Raw genomic sequence first — 14,709 nt, forward strand, 5'->3', positions numbered from 1 at the left:
AGAGTAAACGGCTTTAAGATTAATATTGTCTAAAAAAAAAAAAAAGACAATTAAAGCTTACAAAGATACCTGAATGACTTTGAAGGTTCTACTTCAAATCAAGAAACACTCAGGTCTTCTTCCCTGTCTGGCTCTCCAAGCCTGCTTGTTTGAACTTGCTCTCACTTCTCCTTATTAGAACACAATAAAAGACAGGAATGGAATGGGAGGCCTCCCCTCACCCAAAAGAGCACTCAAAGCTCTGGAGATGGAGACCAGATAATTAGGTCTTGGTCTTTGATGCTCCACCATAGCAAAAGGTGAGTTACCGGCTCATTTGTAACACAAAAGTTGGCAGGGCAGTGCAGGTTAGAGTACAGCAAGTGTAGAACAACAAATTGAACGGTCATTTAACTTCCTGACACTGAAACTTCTGGCATGTAAAGATTAAAAAATCCACTTTTCTTCTGTGCTGCCCTGTGGTTTAGATGGTGTCATCAGACCTCAACTTCTGCTGCTGCCAAGCAAACTTTTAGAGCAATAGCAAACACATCTACAAAGATAGAACGTGATTCACAAGCAACTAATGTTTGCTAAGAAAATATTATTAAAGGAATGGTTCACCCAAAAATGAAAATCCAGTCATTATTTACTCAATTTAGCAATAAAAATAACTAAATTGAGTAAACACGCATGAGCCACTATAGCTTCTCTCATAGTGCTTATAAAGGTGCAATGCATGCCAATATTTTCATTGAAAAATTACAAAAATGTTGAGTTGTTTCTTACCAAAACTTATTGCATGCTGTCGGAAGACTTGAAATATTTAGCAGGGGTAGCATGGGCTTTTATGATACTTCTGGGTCCATTTTTAAGCTTTAAAGTGAGGCATTATCCACTGCTATTGTATAAAAAGATGAGCTGTGATATTCTTTTAAACATTGGCATAAGAAAGACATACGAATTCGGAATGACACAAGGTTGAGATAAATTATGACCGAATTTTCATTTTTGAGTGAACTAGGTCTATTCCTTTAAGGGAAAGTAATAAGTTGATTACTCCCTGTATATTAAACTGAAAATTAAAGTAACATAATAAAGAAAGTTTTTAATATTGATTAAATAGGTTGCAAAAAGCTGAGCATGGACCAACACATAAAAAGATATCCTCCTACTCCTGTGTAGAATTAGATTATAAACCCACACCATCCCATTTAAGGGCCTCAGGAGTGACTTTAAAGACCTGTGCAGTTAGGGCCTTAAAATGTGTGTGTAAATCCGATAAATGTCAGAGCCATAATTAAGAAAATGTGCAGCGCTTTTTCAATCCGCAGTCCTGTACTGGCAGTTCAGTTCTTACTAACGTAGTGCATGAGATGTTCAAAGCATGCAAACGTATAAGAAAACTCACCCAAATCCAAAAGCAGAAAAACAAATCTCTGAAGCAGGAATGCAAACTGACAGGCATAAAAACAAATCACAAAACACCGAAGCAAATACGACAACAGGCAACTTGACTTGTCAGTGCCGCCCCACATTTTGACTCGTCCATCCTTTTCTTTAAAAAAGCAAAAATCGAGGTTACAGTGAGGCACTTACAATGGTGAATGTGATTAATGAAAGTGGATGTGGCCAATTTTTGGAGGGTTTAAGCAAAAATGTGAAGCTTATAATTTTATAAAAGCAATTACATTAATTATTCTGTTAAAACTTGTGTATTATTTGAGCAGTTAATTTGTTTAAATTGTCATTTAGGGTTTAGGGTTTGTTGACATTACATCGTCATGGGAACCAAGTTGTAAAATTGGCTATAATTTACACAGAAAAGGTTAGTAAGTGATTTTAGCACACTAAAATCATGTTTACACACATATTACGTCTTGTGGCTATTTTAACGTTCAAAATTTGGCCCCCATTCACTGTAAGTGCCTTCTTTACTGTAACCCAGATTTTTATTTTATTTTTTTTAAGAAAAGGAGGGATGATTCAAAATAATTTTTTGTGGTAATCAATATTCTGCCACAAACACTGCCGATTGAGCTTAACTTGTATTGAACCCGGAATATTCCTTTAAGTCCTTACATTTATGACTCACATACAGAGTCTTCGGCTAATTTTATTACGTTGATCAAATGTGTAACATTTGAAACTATTACTAAGGAACATTTTTCCTTGCTTCTGGTAAATTTTCTCAAAACATAGTGATAAATGGATATTTGTGACAATCGGTGTGATTCGTTCTATCGTTTTGCATTTTCTTATGCTTTTTAGAGTTAAAGAAAGCTACTTATGCAGTTTGCAAAGCTGCTGTGTTAGTATGTAGGTATTTGGATTTGTGAATGATATTTGATTTGTTTGCATGCTTTCACTATACACTGTGAATACTACACTAGTCCAAAAAAAGAAAGCCGAGGGAAAGTCCAAGCATTTCACAGCATTTCACACAAACTGAAGACTGAACTTTGAAACGATGACAAAAACATTTCCATGCCACGCCTTTATAGCACCTCTCCTCACTTGTTTAAAGTAAAGACAGAAGAGCAACAATCCATAGCCCTCCACCCCCTGTGTGTCTCTGCATGTATTTACTCAGATGAACAGCAAGGACTCAATGTTTTCCTTTTTCTGCCTCTGCTGACAGGTCCTTCCACAAAAGGAGCCTGCCATGGTGGGAGGTCTACTGTGGTAAGTGGCTGCCCTCACTTCTGTGCTGTCAGCCTTAGCGACATGTCCGCTCGCCCCCTGACACCCGGGAATAATGATATTAGCGGAGGGTGGAGGAGACAGGACGTCAATGGACAGATTTGTTCAATTTAACCCCTCTGACCCCGTCCGGTCCTTCAATCTGTCAGCCAGACCCTTCCCTCATGCTAAACAGCTACATAGGGACAGGATCAGGGAGGAAAGATAGAATGAAAAACTAAATAAAAGATAAAAACCACAAAAGCTACAGGTATGTCTGAAAGCTGAAAAATGCTACATTTGCAGCTTGTTTCCAGAGGAATTTTTTAGGGAAACTGACCACGCCTATTACAGAGTTTAAAAGGAGTTTTAAGGTGCAAAGGCAAAAACATTCACTTCAAGATGAATTTTGCAAAAAGCCTGCACACTTTATTCCTAAAAAATACATAGGCCACAAACCAAAATGTCTGCATGCTCTCTAAAACATTGCTACTCAAATGTAAAATATTTTTTTCCTGCAATAGTGTCAAGGCTTTCTGTGAACTTCAGTATACAAAAGTAGGAAGGCATCAAAGCACATCCGAATCCAATATTTGCATAACATCCTGTCTACTATGATGTCTTAATCAGGTCTGTTTTTGAAGTCAGCATAAATGTATTATTTGCAGCCTACGGTATGCCACAATCTTATGCGTGTGGTTTGGCCATTGGTGGAATACAGTGGAATAAAAATGGCATCTGAATGTGCACTTTAAAAAAGTACATTTATTCAAAAATGTCAATTTTTCCCATTATTTTCAACTTATGACTCCATTTCAACAAAGAAATAAAGATTGTAGTCCCTAAAAAGATGCTTGGTTGTCTGTAAAACTGGAGAATATTTAGCAGAGATGGGCCACTTCTATTCAAATGAATGGGAGAAACTGGAATGCACAACCAAGAAGCTCCAGCGCCCAATGGTCAACAGATGTAGAAAGGAAGTTCCACCTTACAGGTAAAGAGCCAATTGCCTTTTAGATACAGACATCGCCTGCCAATCATCTTGAGAACACGCATGCACTTTAGCTACTGAATAAAAGCAGGGTAAATTGCATTTTTTTGCATAATCTGAGGTAAAGAAGCACAATTTATGATACCAGCACTGTCAGATTTTACAGCTGATTTGAAATATGTACTTTGATTGTAATCTTGACCAACTGTTTTTGAGATTTCGGTGTTCCCCCATTCAAGTAGATAGGAGCCACACTGTCATGACTGGAAATAGCCTCCTGGGAGCCTTCCAAAGATGGCCGACAGTGGATTGACTTGCTAGAAAATTTTGGGTAAAACTCATTTGAATTTGTTATAGAACATTAGATATGATGTGCCTTGGAAGCCAGTCTTAAACCAGTTTCCTTACACAAAATGCTGCCTGTGTAGTAATTGACTGACTAAGGTTTCAGACACAGCCAAAGATAGATGACAAGAATGGGCAGAAAATGAGAAGGATGATTTTAAAATGAAGCTGAATGAAGAGACACACAAAGAGTTAAAGGAGTTGTGACATTGGAATTTAATTTAGTGTGGAACTGCTTTATAATCAACCTAAACAGATTATTGTATTGAATAAAGAAAACAAACCAGCAAATGTGACTTTTACGGCTGTGTTTGCTAGAAGCAGAAGAGGATTTGGAAGCACAGAATACAAAGGAACTGGACTGTCTCACACACACACTCTCCATCAACGCATGAATGAGTCTACTGGCTACTTGGATGAACAGTAAGCAGTGCACCTGGCTCATTCTGCTCCATTCGTATGCTCCTTGTTTTTAAAGGATGAGTCTAACGCCATGTCTCTAGACATCTGTAAGAGATTGTCTGTGTGCTGCAGCAGCAACAGCAGACGCACCGTCAGCCAGCTGGAGCCAAGCCAACGAAACGCTGCCAGAAACGTCAGCGGGCCACGCGTGTGAACAAACAGTATGGAAAGAGGTCAGAGAAAGTGTTGTGTAATGCAGACCTTGGAAACTGAACGGGGATTCAGGGGCGGGAGAGGGGATGACAGAGACTCTCGGCACACGAGCCTGCTTTATTTCCCCCATTATGACGGATGGCTCCTTCATATGGCGGCAGCTGCTTTTGGAGAAGCTGAGCAAACATGACGGTATTAAAGAGGACTGAATGAGATAACAGTCTGAAAATACAAGGAGATCACAATTACGCTTATCTCAACCACTCTGTTGGACGCTAAATCGATATGGAGGTGTATTACAAGGGCCCATATGCAAATGTTCACCACTATGATTGAGCTAAAATTATTGGTGGCACTTGCTACAGGGTTACCACACATTTTGAGCAGTCAATCTTGATTATTTTTTATTTTTTAAAGAAACAATTTAAAAGACATTGGGTGGATCTCCATTTGTACGTGAATACAATCTTTTGCATTAATAGACTTAAATGATTATACTTATTAGTGATTTTAAAGGTTTCACTCTACACAAGCACTAGCAAAGTGCAATATCAAGCCAATTAAATATTTGTGCATGAAAAAATATATATATACAGAAATTTCCATGCCTTTTCAATTACTAGAAATCAAAATTTTAAAAATCCCTGTTGTTCTCAGGTTTTCCATGACTGTGGGACTGATGTTGCTAAGTATTATTATTGCTCATACTTAGGGTTAGAGATTTGAAAGTATTAAGTTTGTGCTACGGACATTAATGAAACAGGAACAGGAACATCAGAGAAAATCTTGAGGACTGGCAGCCTGAAAGTCTGTTATTGAGGAGGAGGTGTTGAGAAAAAAGTCCAGGACGTGGGGTGATATGATCAGAAGTGGAGCTGGGACTCATAGCTGTACTGCTAAAACTTTTCTGACAGCTTCTCAAATCAGCGAACAACCAATTTATTCTAATGCTACAAGACGTGCGTACTTAAAGCATGATAGAAGCTCATTCACACTGGTTGATACAATATCTATATAATACACAAGACAGTATATAATACATAGGTTTTTAGCAGGAACTGATTTTTTAATTTAACAGTCGGAGAATGGCAGCAGACTGGTTAGTCATTAAGTTCTCTCTTCCTGACCAGCATATGGCTCTAATACTCTTGGGACCATGAACAGTTAATCAAAATGGTAGTATAACTCAGAGCCTTCAGATGGAAATGCACATATCCGCCTCTAAACCAATATAAAGCTGCGTGAATAAATCACAGGTCACCAATGTGAGGCAGTTGGATACTGGTCTCTATGTACAAATAAATAATGCAAAGCAACATGACCAAGCAGTTAAAGCCAAGAACCTCAACGTAAATCCAGACGCTGAGATACAGTACATGTTCCAAAGATCAAGATAGCCATGCATGGTGCCTCTTCCTTAAAAGAGGAAATGGTTCTGAGTGAATCAGAACTAAAAAAAAAAAAAGAGATAACATTAAAGGAATAGTTCACCCAAAAATTAAAATAATGTCATAATTTATTCACCATTATGTTGTTCAAAACCTGTATTCTCTTTTGTGAATGAAAAACAAAAAGAAATGTTAGGCAGAATGTTAGTCTCAGAATTACATACTTAGTCACCATTCACTTTCATTGCATGGAAAAAGATGCAATGAAAGTGAATGGTGTCTAAGGATCAGTGCGGAGTAGATTACTTCTGAATTGTAATCTGGTACTGATTACCAATGACATGTCCAAAATTGTAGTCAGTAGTGTAATCTGCCAGTAATATTTGTGAATCAACATCATAAAAAAGTCTCAAAAGTTGTCACAAAAAAGCATTTTTGAAACTGAGTATACAAGTAATTAGCAAAACTAAAACTAACTTTACAGTACTAATGCAATCGGTTCAGCATTTATGTGTGGCTTAGAGAACGCATATCAGCTGCAGGTTGATTTAGATTGATGATTTAGACTTTTAGAGTGATTAATGTATGTATATTAATAATATGTAATCCATAAACAAGTAACTGTAATCTGATTACAAGTATTTTAAAATGTAATTTAATCGAATTGCAAGTGCTTGATTTTTATAATCTGATTATGTACTCCTGATTACATGTAAGGGTGTAATTCTGCCTAACATCTCCTTTTGTGTCATACAGTCACACAGGTTTGGAACAACATGAGGATCAGTAAATAAGGATAGAACTTCTGCGTGAACTACCCCTTTAACTACCAATACCAGTCTATGTAAAGGTTATGATTAATTAGTAATATGACAGGAAGGAAATGGTTGAATTTAAATATGATGATAACTATCAGCAATTTCTAAGATAATAAATGTTAAAGATAACATTTCAGTAATGCTATTGCATTTATTATGAGCACTGATACAATTTATTGTGGAATCAATTCTATAAAGTCAACTACTTAATCTTTATAAAACATAATACATTTTTTAAGTTTTTTGTGGTAGGAAGAACTGTATTTTTTAAGCATTATTTTAGTAAATATTTAGTAATTTTTAGTAATTGTTTTAGTAACAGTTTTGACATTTGTTCAGAGTGGTTGTGGTTCTTTATCAAAATCCAGCAAGCAAAATATGGCACACTTCTAGTACAGATCTAACTAAAATGCTTCTAACGAACAGGAAGTTCTCGTAGCACATCTTTCAAGTATGGTTTTACATTACAGATGTTTTTTTTTTTTTTTAAACGTGGGCTAGTTTTCAGAGAAACATCTCAGTTTTTACTGAAATTTTTTTTTTTTATGGTGGCCTCTATCATGTCATTCTGCATTTCCAGAACTCAGTCATGATGGAAATTGTACTAAAAATATGTTTGGTACTTTACATTTGGCTACAGAGGCAATCAGGTGAGGCTGTTTTATCCTGCATGACACATGCTCAGATTCAACAAGTCAATGGAAGGGCAGGATTACCAATGTAAATCTTTGATTTAGGTTGAAATGTAGTCTTTATTTATTTGCCCCTCATACTCTTGGAAATTAAATGATGTTGATACCCATTACTTAGGTGGTGATTCTGGTCTTTTACAAGTACCAACAAGCACAAGCATCACTGCATAGAAGTTATTACCAGAGACCACCAGCAATATGTTTGTATCACTTTCACCCAGAGTAAGTTTGGGTTGCAGCCAAAACTAGAGAACAAAGAGGGAGTTGGAGCCCTGAATAGATCAGTGATGTATGAGTACATGATGACTACTCTGTGCTCGAAGAATCACTGTTCCGGTGTGTGCGTAATGCAGGGAGAGAGAGAAGGTGTGTGTGTGTTTTGTGTGCGTACAAGTGTGTCATGAGGGTCTGGTGTTTCCCACAGCTGTGTGTGTGAGTGCTTGTGTGCATTGGAGGCGAGGGAACTCAATCACATCAACAGTGCAGCTCCTGTGTGAGCTAACCTTTTATGGTCTTTAACAGCCAGGCTCAAGATGGCTACCATCCCACACAGAGCCATCTTTATTAACCAAATTCTAAAGCACACCACATACATTAGCCAAACACCAACAAGCTTTCTAACGCAAATCCAGATGAGTTTTTAGCTTAGAAACCACTATAGAAAGTGAAACGGTGCAGTTCTTACTTTAAAAGTATAGTTCACCCAAAAATTTACATTATGCTGTCATTTACTCAAACACATGCTGTTCTAAACCAGTATGCCTTTCTTTCTTTGTGGATCACAAAAGCAGATGTTAGGCAGAATGTTGAGGACTGACAGCGAATGTGACTGAGAGAATGGTGACTTTTGTGTTCCACAGAAGAAAATCATGCGGGTTTGGATGAGGGTGAGTAAATGATGACAGAATAGAATTGTAATAGTAAATAGTATTTTAGACTTGAATAAAAACAGTTCGTTTAGTTGTTACCACAATAAAATAATTTTTTTAGATTACCTGACAAAACATTTCTGACAGTACATGGCTGACCTTTTACATTGTAAATCCAGACATCGTTCAGACTGGTGGTATTAAAATTATGTGTAGATACTACACACAGGGGTAACAAACCAATCTAAGCCAATCCCACACTATGAACTACACCATTTAACCTTCTAATAACCTGTTTGTTTGGTTTAAAGGATTTGGAGTTTCATTTCAGTCCACGCAAAGCTTTTTGTTTGTATTGTCAGCTCCAACAGACTCATTTTTCATGTAGGCTGCAGTGTATTACTTGCGGTCATGTCTTGTTTAGTTTAGCAGACCTTGGCAAAAGGTTTGAATGTGGCTGGTGGTAGGGTTAAGTTTAGTGATATAGGGGATCTAAAATATTATTAGCTCAGTATAAAAAAAATAGAAGTCAACAGAAAGTCCCTACCATGATAGAAAAACAAATGTGTGTGGGTGTGTGTGTCTGTGTTTATTCATAGTAAGCACTGCATTTATACAATAATGCTGACTTTAACACTAGGCTAGTAGAGTAAAAGATGACAAGGCACATGACTGTCTACATGTCTTGTCTAAAAATTACTATTCCTCATTAGGGGTCTTAGCAAATCAAGGATACTCTAAAAAAAATCAAAAAATATACTCCAATACTAATTTGTTCACCAGTAACATCAATTATACTGTAAGTGCTGGGCTGTACATTAAGGTAAATTTGTAGTATATATACAGTATATATACACTACCGGTCTAAAGTTTTGAAACACTTGACCGAAATGTTTCTCATGATCTTAAAAATCTTTTGATCTGAAGGCATATTCTTAAAAGTTTGAAATTAGTTTTGTAGACAAAAATATAATTGTGCCACCATATTAATTTATTTCATTATAAAACTAAAATTTAATTTGCAGAAGTCTGCAAATTCTAGGCAAAGGGTGACTGCTTTGAAGATGCTAAAATATAAAACAGTTTTGATTTATTTTGGATTTTGTTTAGTCACAACATAATTCCCAGTGTTCCATTTATGTTATTCCATAGTTTTGATGACTTTACTATTATTCTAAAATGTGAAAATTATAATATATATAATAAAGAATGAGTAAGTGTTTCATAACTTTTGACCAGTAGTGTGTGTGTGTGTGATATATATATATATATATATATACATGCTCAACAAGATTTTTTTCCAATCTTCTTTAAGGTGTATTTCATTCTTTAAGCTTCTTCAGAAAGGCCCGCTTCTCATTTCATTGCTATCTTGTTTCCAAATCTGTACTTAACCTGCTTTTGCAATAGTTTAACTTCATTATAATAACCTAATTTGTATTACAGATGATCACGAAGCAAACCATAAATCAACAGACATATGGAGCAAGTCTTTATATGGCAGGAAATTGCTGGCTTCATCTCATCAATTCTCTTCACCTGTCACCGATCACAAAGGGAGTATTGCACAGTCACATCACAGCATACGGGCAAGGGGGCGGGGTTTGAATAAACCCATTCATCGCAGGCTCTTTCGTAACTAATTCTAGCTATACACCAGGAGTTAGCAGGATAAATAATTGAAGGAATAAGGTCAGTAATCCTGAGAGAGTGGAAGGGGGCTATGAAGGGATGGAGCTGGGGGAAATGAGGGGGGTCAGGCTATTAAATTTATGACTGAAAGTGCCACATCATCAGTGGGGGATGCCATTTCCTGCCAGGGGAGGGAGGGGAGAGGGGGGTCACACTAGCATTGCGAAAGCAGATGGTGAAGATATCACCACAAATTATACCTTCAAACATGACTCAACTATCAAATCCTGTAACACAACAACTAAAATCTTATTGATGGACAAGAAAAACACTAAGGGTTGTGTATTGTAATTAAAACAATTCAGTTTAGAAGGCTCACACCCATCTGAATTTTTCCTTATGTTGCTAGTTGCAGGTATAGACACATTGAAAACAGACCTGGTTATTATTTTTATGGCTGCTGCATTATCAAAATCAGTTTTGTGGATATTACAGAAAGCAAAGAGCAAATAGAAGCCAAACAAGCAAGTGAGCACATAATGCAAATTGCATTGGAAAACAGTTTGAGAATGGGATTGCCGTGAAACATGTTTCTGCTGGTAAAATCCTCAATGTTTTATGTGTGTTGATCATCCTCGTTTTGAATGTCCAAAAATTAATGCTAACCAAACCCAATTCTCTGATTGTAAATACGCTGATATCAGTGGAATCATACCACAGTCTCAAACTGAAATATTTGTGTTAAAACCAATATTATTACAACTTCTTTAGCATATCCTAAATATTTAAAAAATATATTTTATATTATATGTAAGGGATAATGTACAGTCAGCCGGTTGTTGTCGCACAATAATATTTTGCGATAACAACCGACTGACTGTACATTCTCCCGCTTATTACATGGCTACTAACCAAATAAATAAATAAATGGACATAAAATATTGATTTGCATTGAAATGATGTAATATGAGAAGAAAGAAATCACTGAACAGCTTGAATCAACTTCCGGTTTGCGTCGGAGTTCTGTTGGTGTTTACTTTATAAAAATGACCATCTGACTCCTCAATATTCAGCCTATTACAAGACTACTTTCCAAATAAATAAATAAATGCACATGAAAATTTTATTTGAGTTGAAACTATTTTATTAGCTTACTTGTAGAGATCGCACAGTGAGCCGAGAAGCAGGAGAGACGGCTTGCAGAACCCGGATGACTGGTCTGATAGGTTTAAATCCCCGGAAGTGTGGTAGTTACAGAGCAATATCTGACTGCTGGATGGCGCCATTGACAAATCAGAATCAAGTATTCCAGAGAGCCATGTAATAAATATATAAAGTATATCTTATATCTTTTATTAAAAGGATACCTCAACCAAAAATAATTATTTTTTAATGTTTTACTTACTCTCATGTTGCTCCAAAGTCATATGACTTTCTTTTCTCCGTGGAAAACACAAGGGGATGTTAGGCAGAATGATCAATCTCAGTCGCCATTCCATTTAAATTGTAAGGAAAAAAGACACAATGAAAGTGAATGGTGACTGAAGCTATCAGTCTCTAACATTTTGCCAGTGTTGGGAAGGTTACTCAAAAAACTACAAAATACTAAATACTACTTTAAAACTCTAATCAGATTAATGATTTTATTGATTACTTCATCAAAGAAGTAATCACATTACTAATTACTTTTAAGTTACTTTCTAAAACACTTTTCACAGAAAAGCTTTAGTTTTTCCACTCAACAAATTCAAAATAATATCTCTATTTCCTCCTTGTTCATTGACTCGTTAAGGGGCGCACACCCTTTAGCTCTCCTAAAACGCAATAAGCTGTACATGTTAACGTAATTCATGTTTTAAATGTTTTCAACATATATAATATCATTTTAGAAATGTGTAACCCAAGTAACTGACTAAATTGAAAGTCAGTAACTGTAATATGATTACAAGAATTTGAAATGTAATGCGCTTCACTACTCTTGTATTCATAAAGGTAATTAAATTGCAGTAATTACATTACATCCAACACAGCATTTTGCCTAATAACTTCCTTTGTGTTCATGGAAACAACATGAGGGTGAGTAAAGGATTGCAGATAATTTTTTGGGTCTTAAACTCTTTAGCATCTTCGATGAGCTCACTTCTTGAGCTTTCTTGTTAAGAGCATCTGGATTGGATCTACTGAACAGCACTGGCCTGTCAAATTTACTGTAGATCATAAAACATTTGTCTAAGCAGATGATACACAGCAGAAGCACAATGTATAATCTAAGTCAACAAAATGACACCGACGGAAGAGGCCTTTTAGTAACAGCTTTACGGCACTGGCTCTGAATAATTGAAGAGAGGGAATATGAGTCGTTGTCAGCTTAGAGGAATACGCCACATTTCTCCTACTGTCAAAAAAGTAGTGGGACACACATGAGCTTCTCAGAAACACATACTGATGCGATGTAGAGACAGTGTGAGCGGTGAGTGATGAGAGGTGAAAGGTGAGCACTATATGCACATCTACACACGCATACACAACCCACAAACGACAGCCATCACACCCTCCTGAGAAAAGTATGTTGTATTATTCTCTATATTTTCATTGTCAATACATCACACTTATGTTTATAGGTTTCAAAACCAATAGGATTGTGCTGCCGATCGGCTTACTGACTAGTGTGTGCTACGACTGATCCTTTCACTAACCCTTTGATATCCTTAATGATCAATGACCGAGTCAGGAATCTATGCGCAGCAAGTCTTGTTTTATGGTGATGTGAGGAGGTGAGGTCTTCAAATAGGTCAAAGGTCATCAGATTCTGCTTATGCTAAACAGAAACGAAGAGTCAGCAAGCCCATGTTAGATTTCACAGCGGCAAATGCTGATTAGAGAGGATCACATTTCTCTAGGAGCCATCTTAAAGTGACAGTAGCTTTCTGATCACGATTTGGGACAACACTGTATGTTATATGTCTGTCAACACATTAATAATGAGACAACAAAACCTGTTTTAAAATTTAAAATAATTAAAATGACGAAACAAAGGCAAAATGCAGTCACCACACATTTTGTCAGATCGGAGCTATGACCAAAATCAGTTCTTATAGCCCTTTTCCACCGACATGGTTCGGGTGCGGGTTCCTGGGCTGGTGCAAATTCTTGAACTGTTCGATGCATTTCCTTTGCAGAAAAGGCCGTTCTGGGGCCGAAAGCCTGGTTCAACACCAGCCCCAAAAGCTTGCTGGTCTCTACGCAGTAACCGATTACATCAGGGGACGGAGGGTGGGATAATGTTTCGTCACCATGGTAAAGTTTTCCCAAACAACAACAGTAGATACCGTCTGCAGCAAGGAGTACTCTTCACTCCATAACAACAATAAAAAAAAAAAACACAAAATTATCAGATATCAAAAGCGTTCAGGCAACATGACGAAACAAGTGCTCTACTTCCGATATGGTATTTATGAAGGTCCGAGATAAACTAGAGAGATCACAAAGGAAAAAAATACTCTACGAGAATGAAGATACAGCACGAAATGATGCACGCCACCAAATCGAAAAACACTTTTCGAGTACAGGGACCATAACACAGTGGACGGAGCAACAATGTTTTGGACTCGGACACCGACCAGCCTGCTGGCTGAATTCAGCCAGTAACGCTTGTGATAAACAGTGAATCACCAGTGACCTCTGCAGCTGATCTTAGTAAGTTGTTATATTTGCCAACTTTGTTAGCTTTTCTTACACTGTTGTCATCTTATTTTGTGCAATGTTTTGTTCTGTAAGGGGATTTTTGACCAGCTACTCACTAAGTTTGGAAGGTCGAGGCTATCTGTTAAATTAGCCTCGGTGGGATTCTCAATCTATTTTGCTATGGCAAAAATCCAAATACAACCATCTGCTACACTAATATTAATAATGATTCCACTGTAACAGTTTACAGAACTTAGCAAGTTAAGCCATAGTTCATACAATATAATGTAATTACATTACCTGTCATCTTTAGCATAGATATCGTCTCTGACAATCTTGTTGAGCAATGTAATAATGATGGATTGCATTAAATCATATGTTTAAATATGTCCTCAAAATCAAGAGTAAAAGCTGTATACAAACACACTGTGACGCGCCATGTTTGTTTATGTTTGAGGTAGTCACGTGAAACTACCACGTAGACAGTAGCCCGTTACATCATCATTCGGCTCTCAGGTCAGTGGAAAAGCACGGCTGGTTTACGATAGGCTCCAGATTGCCCTGGCCGTGAACCAGCAGAGCATAGGCTTGGCACGAGAACCATTGCAATTTCGGTGGAAAAGGGCTATTAGATGATGATCTGTCCTGTGACAGAGGGGCTTGGCACAACTTTGCTCACATTCAGAGAAAACTGAATAGAATTGTTTTACAATCCACATTTGACTGCACAATCAGTAAACATTTTACAGTTTTGTGCATTTTGGCTGATATAAAAAACTAAATTCATTCATTAAAATATTTAAATGAAAAGTGGATCTACTTTATTAGTCATTATCTAACAACCATCCTCAGCAAGCAATGGTAAAATATACATTTCGGATATAGGCTGCATACACACTGTCACCTAATTGTGCAGCAAGATTGTGGTTCAAGCTACTTCCTCTCTGTTATGTGCTGTAAAATTTTATTGGTCAGCGATCGGCTCCTGAGGAAGGCCCAGATCCACTACAAAAG

At 37.0% G+C, this 14,709-nt stretch overlaps 1 protein-coding gene across 1 annotated transcript in view; it reads right to left on the reverse strand.

Annotated features, from left to right (window-relative positions):
• LOC127439982 (AT-rich interactive domain-containing protein 3A-like) overlaps positions 1-14,709 on the reverse strand; it is an 88,795-nt gene that overhangs the window by 60,369 nt on the left and 13,717 nt on the right.

This window comes from Myxocyprinus asiaticus, chromosome 4 (assembly GCF_019703515.2).
Source record: "Myxocyprinus asiaticus isolate MX2 ecotype Aquarium Trade chromosome 4, UBuf_Myxa_2, whole genome shotgun sequence".
NCBI classification, from domain to species: Eukaryota; Metazoa; Chordata; class Actinopteri; order Cypriniformes; family Catostomidae; genus Myxocyprinus; species Myxocyprinus asiaticus.